Source organism: Triturus cristatus, chromosome 10 (genome assembly GCF_964204655.1).
Source record: "Triturus cristatus chromosome 10, aTriCri1.1, whole genome shotgun sequence".
Lineage (NCBI taxonomy): Eukaryota > Metazoa > Chordata > Amphibia > Caudata > Salamandridae > Triturus > Triturus cristatus.
The window spans coordinates 855,293,192-855,316,865 of record NC_140593.1 but is presented as its reverse complement, the minus strand read 5'-3'; the positions used below and the strand labels follow the sequence as shown (position 1 = coordinate 855,316,865).

Here is a 23,674-nt window from a genome sequence, read left to right as displayed (position 1 = left end):
TTGTGAGGCTCTCCTGCCACCTTTTGGGCGGAGAAGGCACTGTCCCTGCAACAACACAGGCAGACATGTTCAACAGGGCTTCCTGGTTATGTGGGAGGAGCAGATTGTCATTGGTCCCCCCTTGCGAATTTTAATTTACATAAGGAAGACAGAGAGGTATCTGGGAGTAGGCAGTACACAAGGACATTGAACTCTATCTTGTGATTTGCAGCCAATTCTAGATTGAGGCAGGAGGAAAGGAGGTGACTTGCCCAAAAATGGCCATCCTGGGAATTCAGCCACCCTGGGGCTCCCAGGTTAGTGTTTCAGTCCTGCGAGCCACTCATATAAATCTCGCCTGATCGAGCCTGATCGAGCGCTGAGTGAGCGTGTTTGAATCCAAGAATCAAATGCCTCTGTCTTAGGAGCAAGAATTGGCAGGCCCTCCCTTGCATCTGGGGTGGAAGTCTATGGGGCAAGTGTCCAGGACTTGCAGTAGAGTACAAGTGCCAGAAAGTGCCTGCAGTTCTCATCAGCGCCTTTTTTCTGCTCTCTGGCAGCTAGGATATCGACTGATCCCTTCCTTGCAAGAGTGAAAAAAACAACACCTTGAGAGAAAACATGACTTTTTGTGGTTCACATAGAGAGAGAGCAGCCAAATAGCCCTGCTTTGTTTCTGAAAGACGCATCAGAAATTGCTTAAAATGCCGACTGGGGAATCAGGCTCGTTGGTCTAGTGGTATGATTCTCGCTTCGGGTGCGAGAGGTCCCGGGTTCAAATCCCGGACGAGCCCATGCTGTGGAATTATTTTTAGGCTGCTTATTATATAGGGCCATTTCTTCTTTTCAATGCTATAAGACGCCGTGTATGGTGAGAAAGTTCCTTTCCCTCTACGCTATTTCCCACTTTTGGCGTATAGAATTTCAGTGCCGGACTTCTTTGCAACTGCTTTTCTGGGGTGGACCATCAGTGTAGGAAAATTAAATGCAAAGTGTTTTTCTAGTGTGGTTTCAGGTATGGTTTTAAAATCGCCTTTTGGAATAAAAGGGGTCCTCGTTCCTTTCTTCCAAAGAAAGAGATCGGGTAAGGAGGGTCCAACTTTGAGCTTCATGGACATTGGCCCTTGGTCTGTGCATTCCAGCCCACTACATGCCAAGAAGATTCCTGCAAGCGTGTCTGTTTCTGTAGTGTAGTGGTTATCACGTTCGCTTTACACGCGAAAGGTCCCTGGTTCGAGACCGGGCAGAAACAGCAGCTTTCTGTTTTTCACACAGTTTGCATTTACTCTCTCAATTTATAGGAAAGCTGAGATAATGGAAGCTGTCTATCCCTCACCAGCGTGACGTACTGTGCTCCAGGGGTATCAGTGACAGCTCAAAAAGAGAAGTGACGATAGTTTGCGCTATTCGTTTGCACGTCCTTGTGTACTGAAGGTTGGGCCTACTTCATGAAAGCAAGGCATGAGAGCAGAAATGGTTTTATTGACCTCACCGAGAGCATACACCTAGAACAAACAAAATGTCTGAAGGATAGAGGCATTTTCATTTCTTGTTCGATGACGGCCATGGAAAAGACAGCAACCATATTGCAGAAGAGAGCAGCATGTGCAGTTGCTTGCTTTGGGTGAAGCATTCACTAACTCGCTGCCAATAACCCCCGGAGCCGGTGCGAAAGGCAACTCTTGTGTGCCTCGGCTCGTTGGTCTAGGGGTATGATTCTCGCTTAGGGTGCGAGAGGTCCCGGGTTCAAATCCCGGACGAGCCCTTTTTCAGAGGTAAACATACGAATCCTACTCAAAACTCACAATGCCTGACTATTTCTCATTACACTCGCCGCATTGTTGCACAAAATATTTTGAACCTCATAAGAAACATGGATCACCATGCTTTTTCTGCCTTCATGCTTAGTCTGTGTGTGTCCCAGGTGATGCTTTCCCAAGCTGTACTTGCTGGCATTTAGGCATCAGATATTTGTCTGTCGATGCCTGCATAAGTCAATTTTTAATACGTCTAATTGCAAGTATGTTGGCTGATATCTCTGCAGTTTTCACACTTGCTCCTCGCTTTCTGAGTGGCTGCTGATACAGCAGAATAGAAGTAGAGAGAACCCTTGAGAGGAACCTTGCTCTAACAGTAAAACACAGCAAGTGAGTTTCTGTAGTGTAGTGGTCATCACGTTCGCCTAACACGCGAAAGGTCCCCGGTTCGAGACCGGGCAGAAACACTGTGCATGAGCTGCTTTTATGTGCACCCTCTAAAACCTTATTATCTCAATGCAAGCTTAAGAAGAGGCGGTCTTTGAACCCAGCGAGCCATGGGAAACTTCCTTTACTTTTGCAAGACGAAACAAAGTAATCCGCATCCATCAGTGGTCGCTCTTGTGAATAGCTTTTTTTTTTGTCATGCCATGTTGTATTGTGGGGTCTTTACACTTGTGACATTGCTGTGAACGTTGTAAGTGCAAACATTGGCAGGTGCAGTCAGAAGAGTCAGATCTGTGCACATCCAGGGCTGTCAGGATGGCCGAGTGGTCTAAGGCGCCAGACTCAAGAGAGCTTGATCTTCAGTGCAACTGAGACTTCTGGTCTCCTCATGGAGGCGTGGGTTCAAATCCCACTTCTGACAGGTTTCTTTTACACCCTTAAATCGTCCTGTTTTTTGCAGTGCATTCCCCACACACCACAATCTTTGCACGGACCTGTAACATATGACGAGAAATCCACCAACGATCAGGCTGGGCCCTCAATCACAATTCCATGTATTCCTGGAAGGGACACCTCAGGCACACCTTCAGTTAAATTTGCACTCCATCACACAAACTGCCGTGCTGGTTTCTCATTAAGCAGTTGATCCCATCTTTGTTGTGAGGCTCTCCTGCCACCTTTTGGGCGGAGAAGGCACTGTCCCTGCAACAACACAGGCAGACATGTTTAACAGGGCTTCCTGGTTATGTGGGAGGAGCAGATTGTCATTGGTCCCCCCTTGCGAATTTTAATTTACATAAGGAAGACAGAGAGGTATCTGGGAGTAGGCAGTACACAAGGACATTGAACTCTATCTTGTGATTTGCAGCCAATTCTAGATTGAGGCAGGAGGAAAGGAGGTGACTTGCCCAAAAATGGCCATCCTGGGAATTCAGCCACCCTGGGGCTCCCAGGTTAGTGTTTCAGTCCTGCGAGCCACTCATATAAATCTCGCCTGATCGAGCCTGATCGAGCGCTGAGTGAGCGTGTTTGAATCCAAGAATCAAATGCCTCTGTCTTAGGAGCAAGAATTGGCAGGCCCTCCCTTGCATCTGGGGTGGAAGTCTATGGGGCAAGTGTCCAGGACTTGCAGTAGAGTACAAGTGCCAGAAAGTGCCTGCAGTTCTCATCAGCGCCTTTTTTCTGCTCTCTGGCAGCTAGGATATCGACTGATCCCTTCCTTGCAAGAGTGAAAAAAACAACACCTTGAGAGAAAACATGACTTTTTGTGGTTCACATAGAGAGAGAGCAGCCAAATAGCCCTGCTTTGTTTCTGAAAGACGCATCAGAAATTGCTTAAAATGCCGACTGGGGAATCAGGCTCGTTGGTCTAGTGGTATGATTCTCGCTTCGGGTGCGAGAGGTCCCGGGTTCAAATCCCGGACGAGCCCATGCTGTGGAATTATTTTTAGGCTGCTTATTATATAGGGCCATTTCTTCTTTTCAATGCTATAAGACGCCGTGTATGGTGAGAAAGTTCCTTTCCCTCTACGCTATTTCCCACTTTTGGCGTATAGAATTTCAGTGCCGGACTTCTTTGCAACTGCTTTTCTGGGGTGGACCATCAGTGTAGGAAAATTAAATGCAAAGTGTTTTTCTAGTGTGGTTTCAGGTATGGTTTTAAAATCGCCTTTTGGAATAAAAGGGGTCCTCGTTCCTTTCTTCCAAAGAAAGAGATCGGGTAAGGAGGGTCCAACTTTGAGCTTCATGGACATTGGCCCTTGGTCTGTGCATTCCAGCCCACTACATGCCAAGAAGATTCCTGCAAGCGTGTCTGTTTCTGTAGTGTAGTGGTTATCACGTTCGCTTTACACGCGAAAGGTCCCTGGTTCGAGACCGGGCAGAAACAGCAGCTTTCTGTTTTTCACACAGTTTGCATTTACTCTCTCAATTTATAGGAAAGCTGAGATAATGGAAGCTGTCTATCCCTCACCAGCGTGACGTACTGTGCTCCAGGGGTATCAGTGACAGCTCAAAAAGAGAAGTGACGATAGTTTGCGCTATTCGTTTGCACGTCCTTGTGTACTGAAGGTTGGGCCTACTTCATGAAAGCAAGGCATGAGAGCAGAAATGGTTTTATTGACCTCACCGAGAGCATACACCTAGAACAAACAAAATGTCTGAAGGATAGAGGCATTTTCATTTCTTGTTCGATGACGGCCATGGAAAAGACAGCAACCATATTGCAGAAGAGAGCAGCATGTGCAGTTGCTTGCTTTGGGTGAAGCATTCACTAACTCGCTGCCAATAACCCCCGGAGCCGGTGCGAAAGGCGACTCTTGTGTGCCTCGGCTCGTTGGTCTAGGGGTATGATTCTCGCTTAGGGTGCGAGAGGTCCCGGGTTCAAATCCCGGACGAGCCCTTTTTCAGAGGTAAACATACGAATCCTACTCAAAACTCACAATGCCTGACTATTTCTCATTACACTCGCCGCATTGTTGCACAAAATATTTTGAACCTCATAAGAAACATGGATCACCATGCTTTTTCTGCCTTCATGCTTAGTCTGTGTGTGTCCCAGGTGATGCTTTCCCAAGCTGTACTTGCTGGCATTTAGGCATCAGATATTTGTCTGTCGATGCCTGCATAAGTCAATTTTTAATACGTCTAATTGCAAGTATGTTGGCTGATATCTCTGCAGTTTTCACACTTGCTCCTCGCTTTCTGAGTGGCTGCTGATACAGCAGAATAGAAGTAGAGAGAACCCTTGAGAGGAACCTTGCTCTAACAGTAAAACACAGCAAGTGAGTTTCTGTAGTGTAGTGGTCATCACGTTCGCCTAACACGCGAAAGGTCCCCGGTTCGAGACCGGGCAGAAACACTGTGCATGAGCTGCTTTTATGTGCACCCTCTAAAACCTTATTATCTCAATGCAAGCTTAAGAAGAGGCGGTCCTTGAACCCAGCGAGCCATGGGAAACTTCCTTTACTTTTGCAAGACGAAACAAAGTAATCCGCATCCATCAGTGGTCGCTCTTGTGCCTAGCTTTTTTTTTGTCATGCCATGTTGTATTGTGGGGTCTTTACACTTGTGACATTGCTGTGAACGTTGTAAGTGCAAACATTGGCAGGTGCAGTCAGAAGAGTCAGATCTGTGCACACCCAGGGCTGTCAGGATGGCCGAGTGGTCTAAGGCGCCAGACTCAAGAGAGCTTGATCTTCAGTGCAACTGAGACTTCTGGTCTCCTCATGGAGGCGTGGGTTCAAATCCCACTTCTGACAGGTTTCTTTTACACCCTTAAATCGTCCTGTTTTTTGCAGTGCATTCCCCACACACCACAATCTTTGCACGGACCTGTAACATATGACGAGAAATCCACCAACGATCAGGCTGGGCCCTCAATCACAATTCCATGTATTCCTGGAAGGGACACCTCAGGCACACCTTCCGTTAAATTTGCACTCCATCACACAAACTGCCGTGCTGGTTTCTCATTAAGCAGTTGATCCCATCTTTGTTGTGAGGCTCTCCTGCCACCTTTTGGGCGGAGAAGGCACTGTCCCTGCAACAACACAGGCAGACATGTTCAACAGGGCTTCCTGGTTATGTGGGAGGAGCAGATTGTCATTGGTCCCCCCTTGCGAATTTTAATTTACATAAGGAAGACAGAGAGGTATCTGGGAGTAGGCAGTACACACGGACATTGAACTCTATCTTGTGATTTGCAGCCAATTCTAGATTGAGGCAGGAGGAAAGGAGGTGACTTGCCCAAAAATGGCCATCCTGGGAATTCAGCCACCCTGGGGCTCCCAGGTTAGTGTTTCAGTCCTGCGAGCCACTCATATAAATCTCGCCTGATCGAGCCTGATCGAGCGCTGAGTGAGCGTGTTTGAATCCAAGAATCAAATGCCTCTGTCTTAGGAGCAAGAATTGGCAGGCCCTCCCTTGCATCTGGGGTGGAAGTCTATGGGGCAAGTGTCCAGGACTTGCAGTAGAGTACAAGTGCCAGAAAGTGCCTGCAGTTCTCATCAGCGCCTTTTTTCTGCTCTCTGGCAGCTAGGATATCGACTGATCCCTTCCTTGCAAGAGTGAAAAAAACAACACCTTGAGAGAAAACATGACTTTTTGTGGTTCACATAGAGAGAGAGCAGCCAAATAGCCCTGCTTTGTTTCTGAAAGACGCATCAGAAATTGCTTAAAATGCCGACTGGGGAATCAGGCTCGTTGGTCTAGTGGTATGATTCTCGCTTCGGGTGCGAGAGGTCCCGGGTTCAAATCCCGGACGAGCCCATGCTGTGGAATTATTTTTAGGCTGCTTATTATATAGGGCCATTTCTTCTTTTCAATGCTATAAGACGCCGTGTATGGTGAGAAAGTTCCTTTCCCTCTACGCTATTTCCCACTTTTGGCGTATAGAATTTCAGTGCCGGACTTCTTTGCAACTGCTTTTCTGGGGTGGACCATCAGTGTAGGAAAATTAAATGCAAAGTGTTTTTCTAGTGTGGTTTCAGGTATGGTTTTAAAATCGCCTTTTGGAATAAAAGGGGTCCTCGTTCCTTTCTTCCAAAGAAAGAGATCGGGTAAGGAGGGTCCAACTTTGAGCTTCATGGACATTAGCCCTTGGTCTGTGCATTCCAGCCCACTACATGCCAAGAAGATTCCTGCAAGCGTGTCTGTTTCTGTAGTGTAGTGGTTATCACGTTCGCTTTACACGCGAAAGGTCCCTGGTTCGAGACCGGGCAGAAACAGCAGCTTTCTGTTTTTCACACAGTTTGCATTTACTCTCTCAATTTATAGGAAAGCTGAGATAATGGAAGCTGTCTATCCCTCACCAGCGTGACGTACTATGCTCCAGGGGTATCAGTGACAGCTCAAAAAGAGAAGTGACGATAGTTTGCGCTATTCGTTTGCACGTCCTTGTGTACTGAAGGTTGGGCCTACTTCATGAAAGCAAGGCATGAGAGCAGAAATGGTTTTATTGACCTCACCGAGAGCATACACCTAGAACAAACAAAATGTCTGAAGGATAGAGGCATTTTCATTTCTTGTTCGATGACGGCCATGGAAAAGACAGCAACCATATTGCAGAAGAGAGCAGCATGTGCAGTTGCTTGCTTTGGGTGAAGCATTCACTAACTCGCTGCCAATAACCCCCGGAGCCGGTGCGAAAGGCAACTCTTGTGTGCCTCGGCTCGTTGGTCTAGGGGTATGATTCTCGCTTAGGGTGCGAGAGGTCCCGGGTTCAAATCCCGGACGAGCCCTTTTTCAGAGGTAAACATACGAATCCTACTCAAAACTCACAATGCCTGACTATTTCTCATTACACTCGCCGCATTGTTGCACAAAATATTTTGAACCTCATAAGAAACATGGATCACCATGCTTTTTCTGCCTTCATGCTTAGTCTGTGTGTGTCCCAGGTGATGCTTTCCCAAGCTGTACTTGCTGGCATTTAGGCATCAGATATTTGTCTGTCGATGCCTGCATAAGTCAATTTTTAATACGTCTAATTGCAAGTATGTTGGCTGATATCTCTGCAGTTTTCACACTTGCTCCTCGCTTTCTGAGTGGCTGCTGATACAGCAGAATAGAAGTAGAGAGAACCCTTGAGAGGAACCTTGCTCTAACAGTAAAACACAGCAAGTGAGTTTCTGTAGTGTAGTGGTCATCACGTTCGCCTAACACGCGAAAGGTCCCCGGTTCGAGACCGGGCAGAAACACTGTGCATGAGCTGCTTTTATGTGCACCCTCTAAAACCTTATTATCTCAATGCAAGCTTAAGAAGAGGCGGTCTTTGAACCCAGCGAGCCATGGGAAACTTCCTTTACTTTTGCAAGACGAAACAAAGTAATCCGCATCCATCAGTGGTCGCTCTTGTGAATAGCTTTTTTTTTTGTCATGCCATGTTGTATTGTGGGGTCTTTACACTTGTGACATTGCTGTGAACGTTGTAAGTGCAAACATTGGCAGGTGCAGTCAGAAGAGTCAGATCTGTGCACATCCAGGGCTGTCAGGATGGCCGAGTGGTCTAAGGCGCCAGACTCAAGAGAGCTTGATCTTCAGTGCAACTGAGACTTCTGGTCTCCTCATGGAGGCGTGGGTTCAAATCCCACTTCTGACAGGTTTCTTTTACACCCTTAAATCGTCCTGTTTTTTGCAGTGCATTCCCCACACACCACAATCTTTGCACGGACCTGTAACATATGACGAGAAATCCACCAACGATCAGGCTGGGCCCTCAATCACAATTCCATGTATTCCTGGAAGGGACACCTCAGGCACACCTTCAGTTAAATTTGCACTCCATCACACAAACTGCCGTGCTGGTTTCTCATTAAGCAGTTGATCCCATCTTTGTTGTGAGGCTCTCCTGCCACCTTTTGGGCGGAGAAGGCACTGTCCCTGCAACAACACAGGCAGACATGTTTAACAGGGCTTCCTGGTTATGTGGGAGGAGCAGATTGTCATTGGTCCCCCCTTGCGAATTTTAATTTACATAAGGAAGACAGAGAGGTATCTGGGAGTAGGCAGTACACAAGGACATTGAACTCTATCTTGTGATTTGCAGCCAATTCTAGATTGAGGCAGGAGGAAAGGAGGTGACTTGCCCAAAAATGGCCATCCTGGGAATTCAGCCACCCTGGGGCTCCCAGGTTAGTGTTTCAGTCCTGCGAGCCACTCATATAAATCTCGCCTGATCGAGCCTGATCGAGCGCTGAGTGAGCGTGTTTGAATCCAAGAATCAAATGCCTCTGTCTTAGGAGCAAGAATTGGCAGGCCCTCCCTTGCATCTGGGGTGGAAGTCTATGGGGCAAGTGTCCAGGACTTGCAGTAGAGTACAAGTGCCAGAAAGTGCCTGCAGTTCTCATCAGCGCCTTTTTTCTGCTCTCTGGCAGCTAGGATATCGACTGATCCCTTCCTTGCAAGAGTGAAAAAAACAACACCTTGAGAGAAAACATGACTTTTTGTGGTTCACATAGAGAGAGAGCAGCCAAATAGCCCTGCTTTGTTTCTGAAAGACGCATCAGAAATTGCTTAAAATGCCGACTGGGGAATCAGGCTCGTTGGTCTAGTGGTATGATTCTCGCTTCGGGTGCGAGAGGTCCCGGGTTCAAATCCCGGACGAGCCCATGCTGTGGAATTATTTTTAGGCTGCTTATTATATAGGGCCATTTCTTCTTTTCAATGCTATAAGACGCCGTGTATGGTGAGAAAGTTCCTTTCCCTCTACGCTATTTCCCACTTTTGGCGTATAGAATTTCAGTGCCGGACTTCTTTGCAACTGCTTTTCTGGGGTGGACCATCAGTGTAGGAAAATTAAATGCAAAGTGTTTTTCTAGTGTGGTTTCAGGTATGGTTTTAAAATCGCCTTTTGGAATAAAAGGGGTCCTCGTTCCTTTCTTCCAAAGAAAGAGATCGGGTAAGGAGGGTCCAACTTTGAGCTTCATGGACATTGGCCCTTGGTCTGTGCATTCCAGCCCACTACATGCCAAGAAGATTCCTGCAAGCGTGTCTGTTTCTGTAGTGTAGTGGTTATCACGTTCGCTTTACACGCGAAAGGTCCCTGGTTCGAGACCGGGCAGAAACAGCAGCTTTCTGTTTTTCACACAGTTTGCATTTACTCTCTCAATTTATAGGAAAGCTGAGATAATGGAAGCTGTCTATCCCTCACCAGCGTGACGTACTGTGCTCCAGGGGTATCAGTGACAGCTCAAAAAGAGAAGTGACGATAGTTTGCGCTATTCGTTTGCACGTCCTTGTGTACTGAAGGTTGGGCCTACTTCATGAAAGCAAGGCATGAGAGCAGAAATGGTTTTATTGACCTCACCGAGAGCATACACCTAGAACAAACAAAATGTCTGAAGGATAGAGGCATTTTCATTTCTTGTTCGATGACGGCCATGGAAAAGACAGCAACCATATTGCAGAAGAGAGCAGCATGTGCAGTTGCTTGCTTTGGGTGAAGCATTCACTAACTCGCTGCCAATAACCCCCGGAGCCGGTGCGAAAGGCGACTCTTGTGTGCCTCGGCTCGTTGGTCTAGGGGTATGATTCTCGCTTAGGGTGCGAGAGGTCCCGGGTTCAAATCCCGGACGAGCCCTTTTTCAGAGGTAAACATACGAATCCTACTCAAAACTCACAATGCCTGACTATTTCTCATTACACTCGCCGCATTGTTGCACAAAATATTTTGAACCTCATAAGAAACATGGATCACCATGCTTTTTCTGCCTTCATGCTTAGTCTGTGTGTGTCCCAGGTGATGCTTTCCCAAGCTGTACTTGCTGGCATTTAGGCATCAGATATTTGTCTGTCGATGCCTGCATAAGTCAATTTTTAATACGTCTAATTGCAAGTATGTTGGCTGATATCTCTGCAGTTTTCACACTTGCTCCTCGCTTTCTGAGTGGCTGCTGATACAGCAGAATAGAAGTAGAGAGAACCCTTGAGAGGAACCTTGCTCTAACAGTAAAACACAGCAAGTGAGTTTCTGTAGTGTAGTGGTCATCACGTTCGCCTAACACGCGAAAGGTCCCCGGTTCGAGACCGGGCAGAAACACTGTGCATGAGCTGCTTTTATGTGCACCCTCTAAAACCTTATTATCTCAATGCAAGCTTAAGAAGAGGCGGTCCTTGAACCCAGCGAGCCATGGGAAACTTCCTTTACTTTTGCAAGACGAAACAAAGTAATCCGCATCCATCAGTGGTCGCTCTTGTGCCTAGCTTTTTTTTTGTCATGCCATGTTGTATTGTGGGGTCTTTACACTTGTGACATTGCTGTGAACGTTGTAAGTGCAAACATTGGCAGGTGCAGTCAGAAGAGTCAGATCTGTGCACACCCAGGGCTGTCAGGATGGCCGAGTGGTCTAAGGCGCCAGACTCAAGAGAGCTTGATCTTCAGTGCAACTGAGACTTCTGGTCTCCTCATGGAGGCGTGGGTTCAAATCCCACTTCTGACAGGTTTCTTTTACACCCTTAAATCGTCCTGTTTTTTGCAGTGCATTCCCCACACACCACAATCTTTGCACGGACCTGTAACATATGACGAGAAATCCACCAACGATCAGGCTGGGCCCTCAATCACAATTCCATGTATTCCTGGAAGGGACACCTCAGGCACACCTTCCGTTAAATTTGCACTCCATCACACAAACTGCCGTGCTGGTTTCTCATTAAGCAGTTGATCCCATCTTTGTTGTGAGGCTCTCCTGCCACCTTTTGGGCGGAGAAGGCACTGTCCCTGCAACAACACAGGCAGACATGTTCAACAGGGCTTCCTGGTTATGTGGGAGGAGCAGATTGTCATTGGTCCCCCCTTGCGAATTTTAATTTACATAAGGAAGACAGAGAGGTATCTGGGAGTAGGCAGTACACACGGACATTGAACTCTATCTTGTGATTTGCAGCCAATTCTAGATTGAGGCAGGAGGAAAGGAGGTGACTTGCCCAAAAATGGCCATCCTGGGAATTCAGCCACCCTGGGGCTCCCAGGTTAGTGTTTCAGTCCTGCGAGCCACTCATATAAATCTCGCCTGATCGAGCCTGATCGAGCGCTGAGTGAGCGTGTTTGAATCCAAGAATCAAATGCCTCTGTCTTAGGAGCAAGAATTGGCAGGCCCTCCCTTGCATCTGGGGTGGAAGTCTATGGGGCAAGTGTCCAGGACTTGCAGTAGAGTACAAGTGCCAGAAAGTGCCTGCAGTTCTCATCAGCGCCTTTTTTCTGCTCTCTGGCAGCTAGGATATCGACTGATCCCTTCCTTGCAAGAGTGAAAAAAACAACACCTTGAGAGAAAACATGACTTTTTGTGGTTCACATAGAGAGAGAGCAGCCAAATAGCCCTGCTTTGTTTCTGAAAGACGCATCAGAAATTGCTTAAAATGCCGACTGGGGAATCAGGCTCGTTGGTCTAGTGGTATGATTCTCGCTTCGGGTGCGAGAGGTCCCGGGTTCAAATCCCGGACGAGCCCATGCTGTGGAATTATTTTTAGGCTGCTTATTATATAGGGCCATTTCTTCTTTTCAATGCTATAAGACGCCGTGTATGGTGAGAAAGTTCCTTTCCCTCTACGCTATTTCCCACTTTTGGCGTATAGAATTTCAGTGCCGGACTTCTTTGCAACTGCTTTTCTGGGGTGGACCATCAGTGTAGGAAAATTAAATGCAAAGTGTTTTTCTAGTGTGGTTTCAGGTATGGTTTTAAAATCGCCTTTTGGAATAAAAGGGGTCCTCGTTCCTTTCTTCCAAAGAAAGAGATCGGGTAAGGAGGGTCCAACTTTGAGCTTCATGGACATTAGCCCTTGGTCTGTGCATTCCAGCCCACTACATGCCAAGAAGATTCCTGCAAGCGTGTCTGTTTCTGTAGTGTAGTGGTTATCACGTTCGCTTTACACGCGAAAGGTCCCTGGTTCGAGACCGGGCAGAAACAGCAGCTTTCTGTTTTTCACACAGTTTGCATTTACTCTCTCAATTTATAGGAAAGCTGAGATAATGGAAGCTGTCTATCCCTCACCAGCGTGACGTACTATGCTCCAGGGGTATCAGTGACAGCTCAAAAAGAGAAGTGACGATAGTTTGCGCTATTCGTTTGCACGTCCTTGTGTACTGAAGGTTGGGCCTACTTCATGAAAGCAAGGCATGAGAGCAGAAATGGTTTTATTGACCTCACCGAGAGCATACACCTAGAACAAACAAAATGTCTGAAGGATAGAGGCATTTTCATTTCTTGTTCGATGACGGCCATGGAAAAGACAGCAACCATATTGCAGAAGAGAGCAGCATGTGCAGTTGCTTGCTTTGGGTGAAGCATTCACTAACTCGCTGCCAATAACCCCCGGAGCCGGTGCGAAAGGCAACTCTTGTGTGCCTCGGCTCGTTGGTCTAGGGGTATGATTCTCGCTTAGGGTGCGAGAGGTCCCGGGTTCAAATCCCGGACGAGCCCTTTTTCAGAGGTAAACATACGAATCCTACTCAAAACTCACAATGCCTGACTATTTCTCATTACACTCGCCGCATTGTTGCACAAAATATTTTGAACCTCATAAGAAACATGGATCACCATGCTTTTTCTGCCTTCATGCTTAGTCTGTGTGTGTCCCAGGTGATGCTTTCCCAAGCTGTACTTGCTGGCATTTAGGCATCAGATATTTGTCTGTCGATGCCTGCATAAGTCAATTTTTAATACGTCTAATTGCAAGTATGTTGGCTGATATCTCTGCAGTTTTCACACTTGCTCCTCGCTTTCTGAGTGGCTGCTGATACAGCAGAATAGAAGTAGAGAGAACCCTTGAGAGGAACCTTGCTCTAACAGTAAAACACAGCAAGTGAGTTTCTGTAGTGTAGTGGTCATCACGTTCGCCTAACACGCGAAAGGTCCCCGGTTCGAGACCGGGCAGAAACACTGTGAATGAGCTGCTTTTATGTGCACCCTCTAAAACCTTATTATCTCAATGCAAGCTTAAGAAGAGGCGGTCTTTGAACCCAGCGAGCCATGGGAAACTTCCTTTACTTTTGCAAGACGAAACAAAGTAATCCGCATCCATCAGTGGTCGCTCTTGTGAATAGCTTTTTTTTTTGTCATGCCATGTTGTATTGTGGGGTCTTTACACTTGTGACATTGCTGTGAACGTTGTAAGTGCAAACATTGGCAGGTGCAGTCAGAAGAGTCAGATCTGTGCACATCCAGGGCTGTCAGGATGGCCGAGTGGTCTAAGGCGCCAGACTCAAGAGAGCTTGATCTTCAGTGCAACTGAGACTTCTGGTCTCCTCATGGAGGCGTGGGTTCAAATCCCACTTCTGACAGGTTTCTTTTACACCCTTAAATCGTCCTGTTTTTTGCAGTGCATTCCCCACACACCACAATCTTTGCACGGACCTGTAACATATGACGAGAAATCCACCAACGATCAGGCTGGGCCCTCAATCACAATTCCATGTATTCCTGGAAGGGACACCTCAGGCACACCTTCAGTTAAATTTGCACTCCATCACACAAACTGCCGTGCTGGTTTCTCATTAAGCAGTTGATCCCATCTTTGTTGTGAGGCTCTCCTGCCACCTTTTGGGCGGAGAAGGCACTGTCCCTGCAACAACACAGGCAGACATGTTCAACAGGGCTTCCTGGTTATGTGGGAGGAGCAGATTGTCATTGGTCCCCCCTTGCGAATTTTAATTTACATAAGGAAGACAGAGAGGTATCTGGGAGTAGGCAGTACACAAGGACATTGAACTCTATCTTGTGATTTGCAGCCAATTCTAGATTGAGGCAGGAGGAAAGGAGGTGACTTGCCCAAAAATGGCCATCCTGGGAATTCAGCCACCCTGGGGCTCCCAGGTTAGTGTTTCAGTCCTGCGAGCCACTCATATAAATCTCGCCTGATCGAGCCTGATCGAGCGCTGAGTGAGCGTGTTTGAATCCAAGAATCAAATGCCTCTGTCTTAGGAGCAAGAATTGGCAGGCCCTCCCTTGCATCTGGGGTGGAAGTCTATGGGGCAAGTGTCCAGGACTTGCAGTAGAGTACAAGTGCCAGAAAGTGCCTGCAGTTCTCATCAGCGCCTTTTTTCTGCTCTCTGGCAGCTAGGATATCGACTGATCCCTTCCTTGCAAGAGTGAAAAAAACAACACCTTGAGAGAAAACATGACTTTTTGTGGTTCACATAGAGAGAGAGCAGCCAAATAGCCCTGCTTTGTTTCTGAAAGACGCATCAGAAATTGCTTAAAATGCCGACTGGGGAATCAGGCTCGTTGGTCTAGTGGTATGATTCTCGCTTCGGGTGCGAGAGGTCCCGGGTTCAAATCCCGGACGAGCCCATGCTGTGGAATTATTTTTAGGCTGCTTATTATATAGGGCCATTTCTTCTTTTCAATGCTATAAGACGCCGTGTATGGTGAGAAAGTTCCTTTCCCTCTACGCTATTTCCCACTTTTGGCGTATAGAATTTCAGTGCCGGACTTCTTTGCAACTGCTTTTCTGGGGTGGACCATCAGTGTAGGAAAATTAAATGCAAAGTGTTTTTCTAGTGTGGTTTCAGGTATGGTTTTAAAATCGCCTTTTGGAATAAAAGGGGTCCTCGTTCCTTTCTTCCAAAGAAAGAGATCGGGTAAGGAGGGTCCAACTTTGAGCTTCATGGACATTGGCCCTTGGTCTGTGCATTCCAGCCCACTACATGCCAAGAAGATTCCTGCAAGCGTGTCTGTTTCTGTAGTGTAGTGGTTATCACGTTCGCTTTACACGCGAAAGGTCCCTGGTTCGAGACCGGGCAGAAACAGCAGCTTTCTGTTTTTCACACAGTTTGCATTTACTCTCTCAATTTATAGGAAAGCTGAGATAATGGAAGCTGTCTATCCCTCACCAGCGTGACGTACTGTGCTCCAGGGGTATCAGTGACAGCTCAAAAAGAGAAGTGACGATAGTTTGCGCTATTCGTTTGCACGTCCTTGTGTACTGAAGGTTGGGCCTACTTCATGAAAGCAAGGCATGAGAGCAGAAATGGTTTTATTGACCTCACCGAGAGCATACACCTAGAACAAACAAAATGTCTGAAGGATAGAGGCATTTTCATTTCTTGTTCGATGACGGCCATGGAAAAGACAGCAACCATATTGCAGAAGAGAGCAGCATGTGCAGTTGCTTGCTTTGGGTGAAGCATTCACTAACTCGCTGCCAATAACCCCCGGAGCCGGTGCGAAAGGCGACTCTTGTGTGCCTCGGCTCGTTGGTCTAGGGGTATGATTCTCGCTTAGGGTGCGAGAGGTCCCGGGTTCAAATCCCGGACGAGCCCTTTTTCAGAGGTAAACATACGAATCCTACTCAAAACTCACAATGCCTGACTATTTCTCATTACACTCGCCGCATTGTTGCACAAAATATTTTGAACCTCATAAGAAACATGGATCACCATGCTTTTTCTGCCTTCATGCTTAGTCTGTGTGTGTCCCAGGTGATGCTTTCCCAAGCTGTACTTGCTGGCATTTAGGCATCAGATATTTGTCTGTCGATGCCTGCATAAGTCAATTTTTAATACGTCTAATTGCAAGTATGTTGGCTGATATCTCTGCAGTTTTCACACTTGCTCCTCGCTTTCTGAGTGGCTGCTGATACAGCAGAATAGAAGTAGAGAGAACCCTTGAGAGGAACCTTGCTCTAACAGTAAAACACAGCAAGTGAGTTTCTGTAGTGTAGTGGTCATCACGTTCGCCTAACACGCGAAAGGTCCCCGGTTCGAGACCGGGCAGAAACACTGTGCATGAGCTGCTTTTATGTGCACCCTCTAAAACCTTATTATCTCAATGCAAGCTTAAGAAGAGGCGGTCCTTGAACCCAGCGAGCCATGGGAAACTTCCTTTACTTTTGCAAGACGAAACAAAGTAATCCGCATCCATCAGTGGTCGCTCTTGTGCCTAGCTTTTTTTTTGTCATGCCATGTTGTATTGTGGGGTCTTTACACTTGTGACATTGCTGTGAACGTTGTAAGTGCAAACATTGGCAGGTGCAGTCAGAAGAGTCAGATCTGTGCACACCCAGGGCTGTCAGGATGGCCGAGTGGTCTAAGGCGCCAGACTCAAGAGAGCTTGATCTTCAGTGCAACTGAGACTTCTGGTCTCCTCATGGAGGCGTGGGTTCAAATCCCACTTCTGACAGGTTTCTTTTACACCCTTAAATCGTCCTGTTTTTTGCAGTGCATTCCCCACACACCACAATCTTTGCACGGACCTGTAACATATGACGAGAAATCCACCAACGATCAGGCTGGGCCCTCAATCACAATTCCATGTATTCCTGGAAGGGACACCTCAGGCACACCTTCCGTTAAATTTGCACTCCATCACACAAACTGCCGTGCTGGTTTCTCATTAAGCAGTTGATCCCATCTTTGTTGTGAGGCTCTCCTGCCACCTTTTGGGCGGAGAAGGCACTGTCCCTGCAACAACACAGGCAGACATGTTCAACAGGGCTTCCTGGTTATGTGGGAGGAGCAGATTGTCATTGGTCCCCCCTTGCGAATTTTAATTTACATAAGGAAGACAGAGAGGTATCTGGGAGTAGGCAGTACACACGGACATTGAACTCTATCTTGTGATTTGCAGCCAATTCTAGATTGAGGCAGGAGGAAAGGAGGTGACTTGCCCAAAAATGGCCATCCTGGGAATTCAGCCACCCTGGGGCTCCCAGGTTAGTGTTTCAGTCCTGCGAGCCACTCATATAAATCTCGCCTGATCGAGCCTGATCGAGCGCTGAGTGAGCGTGTTTGAATCCAAGAATCAAATGCCTCTGTCTTAGGAGCAAGAATTGGCAGGCCCTCCCTTGCATCTGGGGTGGAAGTCTATGGGGCAAGTGTCCAGGACTTGCAGTAGAGTACAAGTGCCAGAAAGTGCCTGCAGTTCTCATCAGCGCCTTTTTTCTGCTCTCTGGCAGCTAGGATATCGACTGATCCCTTCCTTGCAAGAGTGAAAAAAACAACACCTTGAGAGAAAACATGACTTTTTGTGGTTCACATAGAGAGAGAGCAGCCAAATAGCCCTGCTTTGTTTCTGAAAGACGCATCAGAAATTGCTTAAAATGCCGACTGGGGAATCAGGCTCGTTGGTCTAGTGGTATGATTCTCGCTTCGGGTGCGAGAGGTCCCGGGTTCAAATCCCGGACGAGCCCATGCTGTGGAATTATTTTTAGGCTGCTTATTATATAGGGCCATTTCTTCTTTTCAATGCTATAAGACGCCGTGTATGGTGAGAAAGTTCCTTTCCCTCTACGCTATTTCCCACTTTTGGCGTATAGAATTTCAGTGCCGGACTTCTTTGCAACTGCTTTTCTGGGGTGGACCATCAGTGTAGGAAAATTAAATGCAAAGTGTTTTTCTAGTGTGGTTTCAGGTATGGTTTTAAAATCGCCTTTTGGAATAAAAGGGGTCCTCGTTCCTTTCTTCCAAAGAAAGAGATCGGGTAAGGAGGGTCCAACTTTGAGCTTCATGGACATTAGCCCTTGGTCTGTGCATTCCAGCCCACTACATGCCAAGAAGATTCCTGCAAGCGTGTCTGTTTCTGTAGTGTAGTGGTTATCACGTTCGCTTTACACGCGAAAGGTCCCTGGTTCGAGACCGGGCAGAAACAGCAGCTTTCTGTTTTTCACACAGTTTGCATTTACTCTCTCAATTTATAGGAAAGCTGAGATAATGGAAGCTGTCTATCCCTCACCAGCGTGACGTACTGTGCTCCAGGGGTATCAGTGACAGCTCAAAAAGAGAAGTGACGATAGTTTGCGCTATTCGTTTGCACGTCCTTGTGTACTGAAGGTTGGGCCTACTTCATGAAAGCAAGGCATGAGAGCAGAAATGGTTTTATTGACCTCACCGAGAGCATACACCTAGAACAAACAAAATGTCTGAAGGATAGAGGCATTTTCATTTCTTGTTCGATGACGGCCATGGAAAAGACAGCAACCATATTGCAGAAGAGAGCAGCATGTGCAGTTGCTTGCTTTGGGTGAAGCATTCACTAACTCGCTGCCAATAACCCCCGGAGCCGGTGCGAAAGGCAACTCTTGTGTGCCTCGGCTCGTTGGTCTAGGGGTATGATTCTCGCTTAGGGTGCGAGAGGTCCCGGGTTCAAATCCCGGACGAGCCCTTTTTCAGAGGTAAACATACGAATCCTACTCAAAACTCACAATGCCTGACTATTTCTCATTACACTCGCCGCATTGTTGCACAAAATATTTTGAACCTCATAAGAAACATGGATCACCATGCTTTTTCTGCCTTCATGCTTAGTCTGTGTGTGTCCCAGGTGATGCTTTCCCAAGCTGTACTTGCTGGCATTTAGGCATCAGATATTTGTCTGTCGATGCCTGCATAAGTCAATTTTTAATACGTCTAATTGCAAGTATGTTGGCTGATATCTCTGCAGTTTTCACACTTGCTCCTCGCTTTCTGAGTGGCTGCTGATACAGCAGAATAGAAGTAGAGAGAACCCTTGAGAGGAACCTTGCTCTAACAGTAAAACACAGCAAGTGAGTTTCTGTAGTGTAGTGGTCATCACGTTCGCCTAACACGCGAAAGGTCCCCGGTTCGAGACCGGGCAGAAACACTGTGAATGAGCTGCTTTTATGTGCACCCTCTAAAACCTTATTATCTCAATGCAAGCTTAAGAAGAGGCGGTCTTTGAACCCAGCGAGCCATGGGAAACTTCCTTTACTTTTGCAAGACGAAACAAAGTAATCCGCATCCATCAGTGGTCGCTCTTGTGAATAGCTTTTTTTTTTGTCATGCCATGTTGTATTGTGGGGTCTTTACACTTGTGACATTGCTGTGAACGTTGTAAGTGCAAACATTGGCAGGTGCAGTCAGAAGAGTCAGATCTGTGCACATCCAGGGCTGTCAGGATGGCCGAGTGGTCTAAGGCGCCAGACTCAAGAGAGCTTGATCTTCAGTGCAACTGAGACTTCTGGTCTCCTCATGGAGGCGTGGGTTCAAATCCCACTTCTGACAGGTTTCTTTTACACCCTTAAATCGTCCTGTTTTTTGCAGTGCATTCCCCACACACCACAATCTTTGCACGGACCTGTAACATATGACGAGAAATCCACCAACGATCAGGCTGGGCCCTCAATCACAATTCCATGTATTCCTGGAAGGGACACCTCAGGCACACCTTCAGTTAAATTTGCACTCCATCACACAAACTGCCGTGCTGGTTTCTCATTAAGCAGTTGATCCCATCTTTGTTGTGAGGCTCTCCTGCCACCTTTTGGGCGGAGAAGGCACTGTCCCTGCAACAACACAGGCAGACATGTTCAACAGGGCTTCCTGGTTATGTGGGAGGAGCAGATTGTCATTGGTCCCCCCTTGCGAATTTTAATTTACATAAGGAAGACAGAGAGGTATCTGGGAGTAGGCAGTACACAAGGACATTGAACTCTATCTTGTGATTTGCAGCCAATTCTAGATTGAGGCAGGAGGAAAGGAGGTGACTTGCCCAAAAATGGCCATCCTGGGAATTCAGCCACCCTGGGGCTCCCAGGTTAGTGTTTCAGTCCTGCGAGCCACTCATATAAATCTCGCCTGATCGAGCCTGATCGAGCGCTGAGTGAGCGTGTTTGAATCCAAGAATCAAATGCCTCTGTCTTAGGAGCAAGAATTGGCAGGCCCTCCCTTGCATCTGGGGTGGAAGTCTATGGGGCAAGTGTCCAGGACTTGCAGTAGAGTACAAGTGCCAGAAAGTGCCTGCAGTTCTCATCAGCGCCTTTTTTCTGCTCTCTGGCAGCTAGGATATCGACTGATCCCTTCCTTGCAAGAGTGAAAAAAACAACACCTTGAGAGAAAACATGACTTTTTGTGGTTCACATAGAGAGAGAGCAGCCAAATAGCCCTGCTTTGTTTCTGAAAGACGCATCAGAAATTGCTTAAAATGCCGACTGGGGAATCAGGCTCGTTGGTCTAGTGGTATGATTCTCGCTTCGGGTGCGAGAGGTCCCGGGTTCAAATCCCGGACGAGCCCATGCTGTGGAATTATTTTTAGGCTGCTTATTATATAGGGCCATTTCTTCTTTTCAATGCTATAAGACGCCGTGTATGGTGAGAAAGTTCCTTTCCCTCTACGCTATTTCCCACTTTTGGCGTATAGAATTTCAGTGCCGGACTTCTTTGCAACTGCTTTTCTGGGGTGGACCATCAGTGTAGGAAAATTAAATGCAAAGTGTTTTTCTAGTGTGGTTTCAGGTATGGTTTTAAAATCGCCTTTTGGAATAAAAGGGGTCCTCGTTCCTTTCTTCCAAAGAAAGAGATCGGGTAAGGAGGGTCCAACTTTGAGCTTCATGGACATTGGCCCTTGGTCTGTGCATTCCAGCCCACTACATGCCAAGAAGATTCCTGCAAGCGTGTCTGTTTCTGTAGTGTAGTGGTTATCACGTTCGCTTTACACGCGAAAGGTCCCTGGTTCGAGACCGGGCAGAAACAGCAGCTTTCTGTTTTTCACACAGTTTGCATTTACTCTCTCAATTTATAGGAAAGCTGAGATAATGGAAGCTGTCTATCCCTCACCAGCGTGACGTACTGTGCTCCAGGGGTATCAGTGACAGCTCAAAAAGAGAAGTGACGATAGTTTGCGCTATTCGTTTGCACGTCCTTGTGTACTGAAGGTTGGGCCTACTTCATGAAAGCAAGGCATGAGAGCAGAAATGGTTTTATTGACCTCACCGAGAGCATACACCTAGAACAAACAAAATGTCTGAAGGATAGAGGCATTTTCATTTCTTGTTCGATGACGGCCATGGAAAAGACAGCAACCATATTGCAGAAGAGAGCAGCATGTGCAGTTGCTTGCTTTGGGTGAAGCATTCACTAACTCGCTGCCAATAACCCCCGGAGCCGGTGCGAAAGGCGACTCTTGTGTGCCTCGGCTCGTTGGTCTAGGGGTATGATTCTCGCTTAGGGTGCGAGAGGTCCCGGGTTCAAATCCCGGACGAGCCCTTTTTCAGAGGTAAACATACGAATCCTACTCAAAACTCACAATGCCTGACTATTTCTCATTACACTCGCCGCATTGTTGCACAAAATATTTTGAACCTCATAAGAAACATGGATCACCATGCTTTTTCTGCCTTCATGCTTAGTCTGTGTGTGTCCCAGGTGATGCTTTCCCAAGCTGTACTTGCTGGCATTTAGGCATCAGATATTTGTCTGTCGATGCCTGCATAAGTCAATTTTTAATACGTCTAATTGCAAGTATGTTGGCTGATATCTCTGCAGTTTTCACACTTGCTCCTCGCTTTCTGAGTGGCTGCTGATACAGCAGAATAGAAGTAGAGAGAACCCTTGAGAGGAACCTTGCTCTAACAGTAAAACACAGCAAGTGAGTTTCTGTAGTGTAGTGGTCATCACGTTCGCCTAACACGCGAAAGGTCCCCGGTTTGAGACCGGGCAGAAACACTGTGCATGAGCTGCTTTTATGTGCACCCTCTAAAACCTTATTATCTCAATGCAAGCTTAAGAAGAGGCGGTCCTTGAACCCAGCGAGCCATGGGAAACTTCCTTTACTTTTGCAAGACGAAACAAAGTAATCCGCATCCATCAGTGGTCGCTCTTGTGCCTAGCTTTTTTTTTGTCATGCCATGTTGTATTGTGGGGTCTTTACACTTGTGACATTGCTGTGAACGTTGTAAGTGCAAACATTGGCAGGTGCAGTCAGAAGAGTCAGATCTGTGCACACCCAGGGCTGTCAGGATGGCCGAGTGGTCTAAGGCGCCAGACTCAAGAGAGCTTGATCTTCAGTGCAACTGAGACTTCTGGTCTCCTCATGGAGGCGTGGGTTCAAATCCCACTTCTGACAGGTTTCTTTTACACCCTTAAATCGTCCTGTTTTTTGCAGTGCATTCCCCACACACCACAATCTTTGCACGGACCTGTAACATATGACGAGAAATCCACCAACGATCAGGCTGGGCCCTCAATCACAATTCCATGTATTCCTGGAAGGGACACCTCAGGCACACCTTCCGTTAAATTTGCACTCCATCACACAAACTGCCGTGCTGGTTTCTCATTAAGCAGTTGATCCCATCTTTGTTGTGAGGCTCTCCTGCCACCTTTTGGGCGGAGAAGGCACTGTCCCTGCAACAACACAGGCAGACATGTTCAACAGGGCTTCCTGGTTATGTGGGAGGAGCAGATTGTCATTGGTCCCCCCTTGCGAATTTTAATTTACATAAGGAAGACAGAGAGGTATCTGGGAGTAGGCAGTACACACGGACATTGAACTCTATCTTGTGATTTGCAGCCAATTCTAGATTGAGGCAGGAGGAAAGGAGGTGACTTGCCCAAAAATGGCCATCCTGGGAATTCAGCCACCCTGGGGCTCCCAGGTTAGTGTTTCAGTCCTGCGAGCCACTCATATAAATCTCGCCTGATCGAGCCTGATCGAGCGCTGAGTGAGCGTGTTTGAATCCAAGAATCAAATGCCTCTGTCTTAGGAGCAAGAATTGGCAGGCCCTCCCTTGCATCTGGGGTGGAAGTCTATGGGGCAAGTGTCCAGGACTTGCAGAGGAGTACAAGTGCCAAAAAGTGCCACAGTTCTCATCAGCGCCTTTTTTCTGCTCTCTGGCAGCTAGGATATCGACTGATCCCTTCCTTGCAAGAGTGAAAAAAACAACACCTTGAGAGAAAACATGACTTTTTGTGGTTCACATAGAGAGAGAGCAGCCAAATAGCCCTGCTTTGTTTCTGAAAGACGCATCAGAAATTGCTTAAAATGCCGACTGGGGAATCAGGCTCGTTGGTCTAGGGGTATGATTCTCGCTTCGGGTGCGAGAGGTCCCGGGTTCAAATCCCGGACGAGCCCATGCTGTGGAATTATTTTTAGGCTGCTTATTATATAGGGCCATTTCTTCTTTTCAATGCTATAAGACGCCGTGTATGGTGAGAAAGCTCCTTTCCCTCTACGCTATTTCCCACTTTTGGCGTATAGAATTTCAGTGCCGGACTTCTTTGCAACTGCTTTTCTGGGGTGGACCATCAGTGTAGGAAA

The 23,674-nt window shown here is 47.2% G+C and overlaps 41 non-coding genes across 41 annotated transcripts; all 41 read left to right on the top strand.

Moving 5' to 3' along the window:
• Positions 1-701: 701 nt before the first annotated feature.
• Positions 702-773, top strand: TRNAP-CGG (transfer RNA proline (anticodon CGG)). Its single transcript has one exon. It is a non-coding gene; the product is annotated as a tRNA-Pro (tRNA).
• Positions 774-1,158: 385 nt separating this feature from the next.
• Positions 1,159-1,231, top strand: TRNAV-UAC (transfer RNA valine (anticodon UAC)). The gene has a single exon. It is a non-coding gene; the product is annotated as a tRNA-Val (tRNA).
• A 441-nt stretch (positions 1,232-1,672) lies between these two features.
• Positions 1,673-1,744, top strand: TRNAP-AGG (transfer RNA proline (anticodon AGG)). Its single transcript has one exon. It is a non-coding gene; the product is annotated as a tRNA-Pro (tRNA).
• Positions 1,745-2,130: 386 nt separating this feature from the next.
• Positions 2,131-2,203, top strand: TRNAV-AAC (transfer RNA valine (anticodon AAC)). Its single transcript has one exon. It is a non-coding gene; the product is annotated as a tRNA-Val (tRNA).
• Positions 2,204-2,492: 289 nt separating this feature from the next.
• TRNAL-CAA (transfer RNA leucine (anticodon CAA)) lies at positions 2,493-2,604 on the top strand. The gene is made up of 2 exons: positions 2,493-2,530; positions 2,559-2,604. It is a non-coding gene; the product is annotated as a tRNA-Leu (tRNA).
• Positions 2,605-3,541: 937 nt separating this feature from the next.
• TRNAP-CGG (transfer RNA proline (anticodon CGG)) lies at positions 3,542-3,613 on the top strand. The gene has a single exon. It is a non-coding gene; the product is annotated as a tRNA-Pro (tRNA).
• A 385-nt stretch (positions 3,614-3,998) lies between these two features.
• TRNAV-UAC (transfer RNA valine (anticodon UAC)) lies at positions 3,999-4,071 on the top strand. Its single transcript has one exon. It is a non-coding gene; the product is annotated as a tRNA-Val (tRNA).
• A 441-nt stretch (positions 4,072-4,512) lies between these two features.
• On the top strand, positions 4,513-4,584 carry TRNAP-AGG (transfer RNA proline (anticodon AGG)). Its single transcript has one exon. It is a non-coding gene; the product is annotated as a tRNA-Pro (tRNA).
• A 386-nt stretch (positions 4,585-4,970) lies between these two features.
• On the top strand, positions 4,971-5,043 carry TRNAV-AAC (transfer RNA valine (anticodon AAC)). Its single transcript has one exon. It is a non-coding gene; the product is annotated as a tRNA-Val (tRNA).
• Positions 5,044-5,331: 288 nt separating this feature from the next.
• TRNAL-CAA (transfer RNA leucine (anticodon CAA)) lies at positions 5,332-5,443 on the top strand. The gene is made up of 2 exons: positions 5,332-5,369; positions 5,398-5,443. It is a non-coding gene; the product is annotated as a tRNA-Leu (tRNA).
• Positions 5,444-6,380: 937 nt separating this feature from the next.
• Positions 6,381-6,452, top strand: TRNAP-CGG (transfer RNA proline (anticodon CGG)). Its single transcript has one exon. It is a non-coding gene; the product is annotated as a tRNA-Pro (tRNA).
• A 385-nt stretch (positions 6,453-6,837) lies between these two features.
• TRNAV-UAC (transfer RNA valine (anticodon UAC)) lies at positions 6,838-6,910 on the top strand. Its single transcript has one exon. It is a non-coding gene; the product is annotated as a tRNA-Val (tRNA).
• A 441-nt stretch (positions 6,911-7,351) lies between these two features.
• On the top strand, positions 7,352-7,423 carry TRNAP-AGG (transfer RNA proline (anticodon AGG)). Its single transcript has one exon. It is a non-coding gene; the product is annotated as a tRNA-Pro (tRNA).
• Positions 7,424-7,809: 386 nt separating this feature from the next.
• On the top strand, positions 7,810-7,882 carry TRNAV-AAC (transfer RNA valine (anticodon AAC)). Its single transcript has one exon. It is a non-coding gene; the product is annotated as a tRNA-Val (tRNA).
• Positions 7,883-8,171: 289 nt separating this feature from the next.
• TRNAL-CAA (transfer RNA leucine (anticodon CAA)) lies at positions 8,172-8,283 on the top strand. Its single transcript has 2 exons — positions 8,172-8,209; positions 8,238-8,283. It is a non-coding gene; the product is annotated as a tRNA-Leu (tRNA).
• Positions 8,284-9,220: 937 nt separating this feature from the next.
• On the top strand, positions 9,221-9,292 carry TRNAP-CGG (transfer RNA proline (anticodon CGG)). Its single transcript has one exon. It is a non-coding gene; the product is annotated as a tRNA-Pro (tRNA).
• Positions 9,293-9,677: 385 nt separating this feature from the next.
• Positions 9,678-9,750, top strand: TRNAV-UAC (transfer RNA valine (anticodon UAC)). Its single transcript has one exon. It is a non-coding gene; the product is annotated as a tRNA-Val (tRNA).
• A 441-nt stretch (positions 9,751-10,191) lies between these two features.
• TRNAP-AGG (transfer RNA proline (anticodon AGG)) lies at positions 10,192-10,263 on the top strand. Its single transcript has one exon. It is a non-coding gene; the product is annotated as a tRNA-Pro (tRNA).
• Positions 10,264-10,649: 386 nt separating this feature from the next.
• On the top strand, positions 10,650-10,722 carry TRNAV-AAC (transfer RNA valine (anticodon AAC)). The gene has a single exon. It is a non-coding gene; the product is annotated as a tRNA-Val (tRNA).
• A 288-nt stretch (positions 10,723-11,010) lies between these two features.
• TRNAL-CAA (transfer RNA leucine (anticodon CAA)) lies at positions 11,011-11,122 on the top strand. Its single transcript has 2 exons — positions 11,011-11,048; positions 11,077-11,122. It is a non-coding gene; the product is annotated as a tRNA-Leu (tRNA).
• A 937-nt stretch (positions 11,123-12,059) lies between these two features.
• TRNAP-CGG (transfer RNA proline (anticodon CGG)) lies at positions 12,060-12,131 on the top strand. The gene has a single exon. It is a non-coding gene; the product is annotated as a tRNA-Pro (tRNA).
• A 385-nt stretch (positions 12,132-12,516) lies between these two features.
• Positions 12,517-12,589, top strand: TRNAV-UAC (transfer RNA valine (anticodon UAC)). Its single transcript has one exon. It is a non-coding gene; the product is annotated as a tRNA-Val (tRNA).
• A 441-nt stretch (positions 12,590-13,030) lies between these two features.
• On the top strand, positions 13,031-13,102 carry TRNAP-AGG (transfer RNA proline (anticodon AGG)). The gene has a single exon. It is a non-coding gene; the product is annotated as a tRNA-Pro (tRNA).
• A 386-nt stretch (positions 13,103-13,488) lies between these two features.
• TRNAV-AAC (transfer RNA valine (anticodon AAC)) lies at positions 13,489-13,561 on the top strand. The gene has a single exon. It is a non-coding gene; the product is annotated as a tRNA-Val (tRNA).
• A 289-nt stretch (positions 13,562-13,850) lies between these two features.
• Positions 13,851-13,962, top strand: TRNAL-CAA (transfer RNA leucine (anticodon CAA)). Its single transcript has 2 exons — positions 13,851-13,888; positions 13,917-13,962. It is a non-coding gene; the product is annotated as a tRNA-Leu (tRNA).
• Positions 13,963-14,899: 937 nt separating this feature from the next.
• On the top strand, positions 14,900-14,971 carry TRNAP-CGG (transfer RNA proline (anticodon CGG)). The gene has a single exon. It is a non-coding gene; the product is annotated as a tRNA-Pro (tRNA).
• Positions 14,972-15,356: 385 nt separating this feature from the next.
• TRNAV-UAC (transfer RNA valine (anticodon UAC)) lies at positions 15,357-15,429 on the top strand. Its single transcript has one exon. It is a non-coding gene; the product is annotated as a tRNA-Val (tRNA).
• Positions 15,430-15,870: 441 nt separating this feature from the next.
• TRNAP-AGG (transfer RNA proline (anticodon AGG)) lies at positions 15,871-15,942 on the top strand. The gene has a single exon. It is a non-coding gene; the product is annotated as a tRNA-Pro (tRNA).
• Positions 15,943-16,328: 386 nt separating this feature from the next.
• TRNAV-AAC (transfer RNA valine (anticodon AAC)) lies at positions 16,329-16,401 on the top strand. The gene has a single exon. It is a non-coding gene; the product is annotated as a tRNA-Val (tRNA).
• A 288-nt stretch (positions 16,402-16,689) lies between these two features.
• Positions 16,690-16,801, top strand: TRNAL-CAA (transfer RNA leucine (anticodon CAA)). Its single transcript has 2 exons — positions 16,690-16,727; positions 16,756-16,801. It is a non-coding gene; the product is annotated as a tRNA-Leu (tRNA).
• A 937-nt stretch (positions 16,802-17,738) lies between these two features.
• TRNAP-CGG (transfer RNA proline (anticodon CGG)) lies at positions 17,739-17,810 on the top strand. Its single transcript has one exon. It is a non-coding gene; the product is annotated as a tRNA-Pro (tRNA).
• A 385-nt stretch (positions 17,811-18,195) lies between these two features.
• Positions 18,196-18,268, top strand: TRNAV-UAC (transfer RNA valine (anticodon UAC)). The gene has a single exon. It is a non-coding gene; the product is annotated as a tRNA-Val (tRNA).
• A 441-nt stretch (positions 18,269-18,709) lies between these two features.
• On the top strand, positions 18,710-18,781 carry TRNAP-AGG (transfer RNA proline (anticodon AGG)). Its single transcript has one exon. It is a non-coding gene; the product is annotated as a tRNA-Pro (tRNA).
• Positions 18,782-19,167: 386 nt separating this feature from the next.
• TRNAV-AAC (transfer RNA valine (anticodon AAC)) lies at positions 19,168-19,240 on the top strand. The gene has a single exon. It is a non-coding gene; the product is annotated as a tRNA-Val (tRNA).
• Positions 19,241-19,529: 289 nt separating this feature from the next.
• On the top strand, positions 19,530-19,641 carry TRNAL-CAA (transfer RNA leucine (anticodon CAA)). Its single transcript has 2 exons — positions 19,530-19,567; positions 19,596-19,641. It is a non-coding gene; the product is annotated as a tRNA-Leu (tRNA).
• A 937-nt stretch (positions 19,642-20,578) lies between these two features.
• On the top strand, positions 20,579-20,650 carry TRNAP-CGG (transfer RNA proline (anticodon CGG)). The gene has a single exon. It is a non-coding gene; the product is annotated as a tRNA-Pro (tRNA).
• Positions 20,651-21,035: 385 nt separating this feature from the next.
• TRNAV-UAC (transfer RNA valine (anticodon UAC)) lies at positions 21,036-21,108 on the top strand. Its single transcript has one exon. It is a non-coding gene; the product is annotated as a tRNA-Val (tRNA).
• Positions 21,109-21,549: 441 nt separating this feature from the next.
• On the top strand, positions 21,550-21,621 carry TRNAP-AGG (transfer RNA proline (anticodon AGG)). Its single transcript has one exon. It is a non-coding gene; the product is annotated as a tRNA-Pro (tRNA).
• A 386-nt stretch (positions 21,622-22,007) lies between these two features.
• On the top strand, positions 22,008-22,080 carry TRNAV-AAC (transfer RNA valine (anticodon AAC)). The gene has a single exon. It is a non-coding gene; the product is annotated as a tRNA-Val (tRNA).
• A 288-nt stretch (positions 22,081-22,368) lies between these two features.
• Positions 22,369-22,480, top strand: TRNAL-CAA (transfer RNA leucine (anticodon CAA)). The gene is made up of 2 exons: positions 22,369-22,406; positions 22,435-22,480. It is a non-coding gene; the product is annotated as a tRNA-Leu (tRNA).
• A 936-nt stretch (positions 22,481-23,416) lies between these two features.
• Positions 23,417-23,488, top strand: TRNAP-CGG (transfer RNA proline (anticodon CGG)). The gene has a single exon. It is a non-coding gene; the product is annotated as a tRNA-Pro (tRNA).
• The last annotated feature ends 186 nt before the right edge of the window (positions 23,489-23,674 follow it).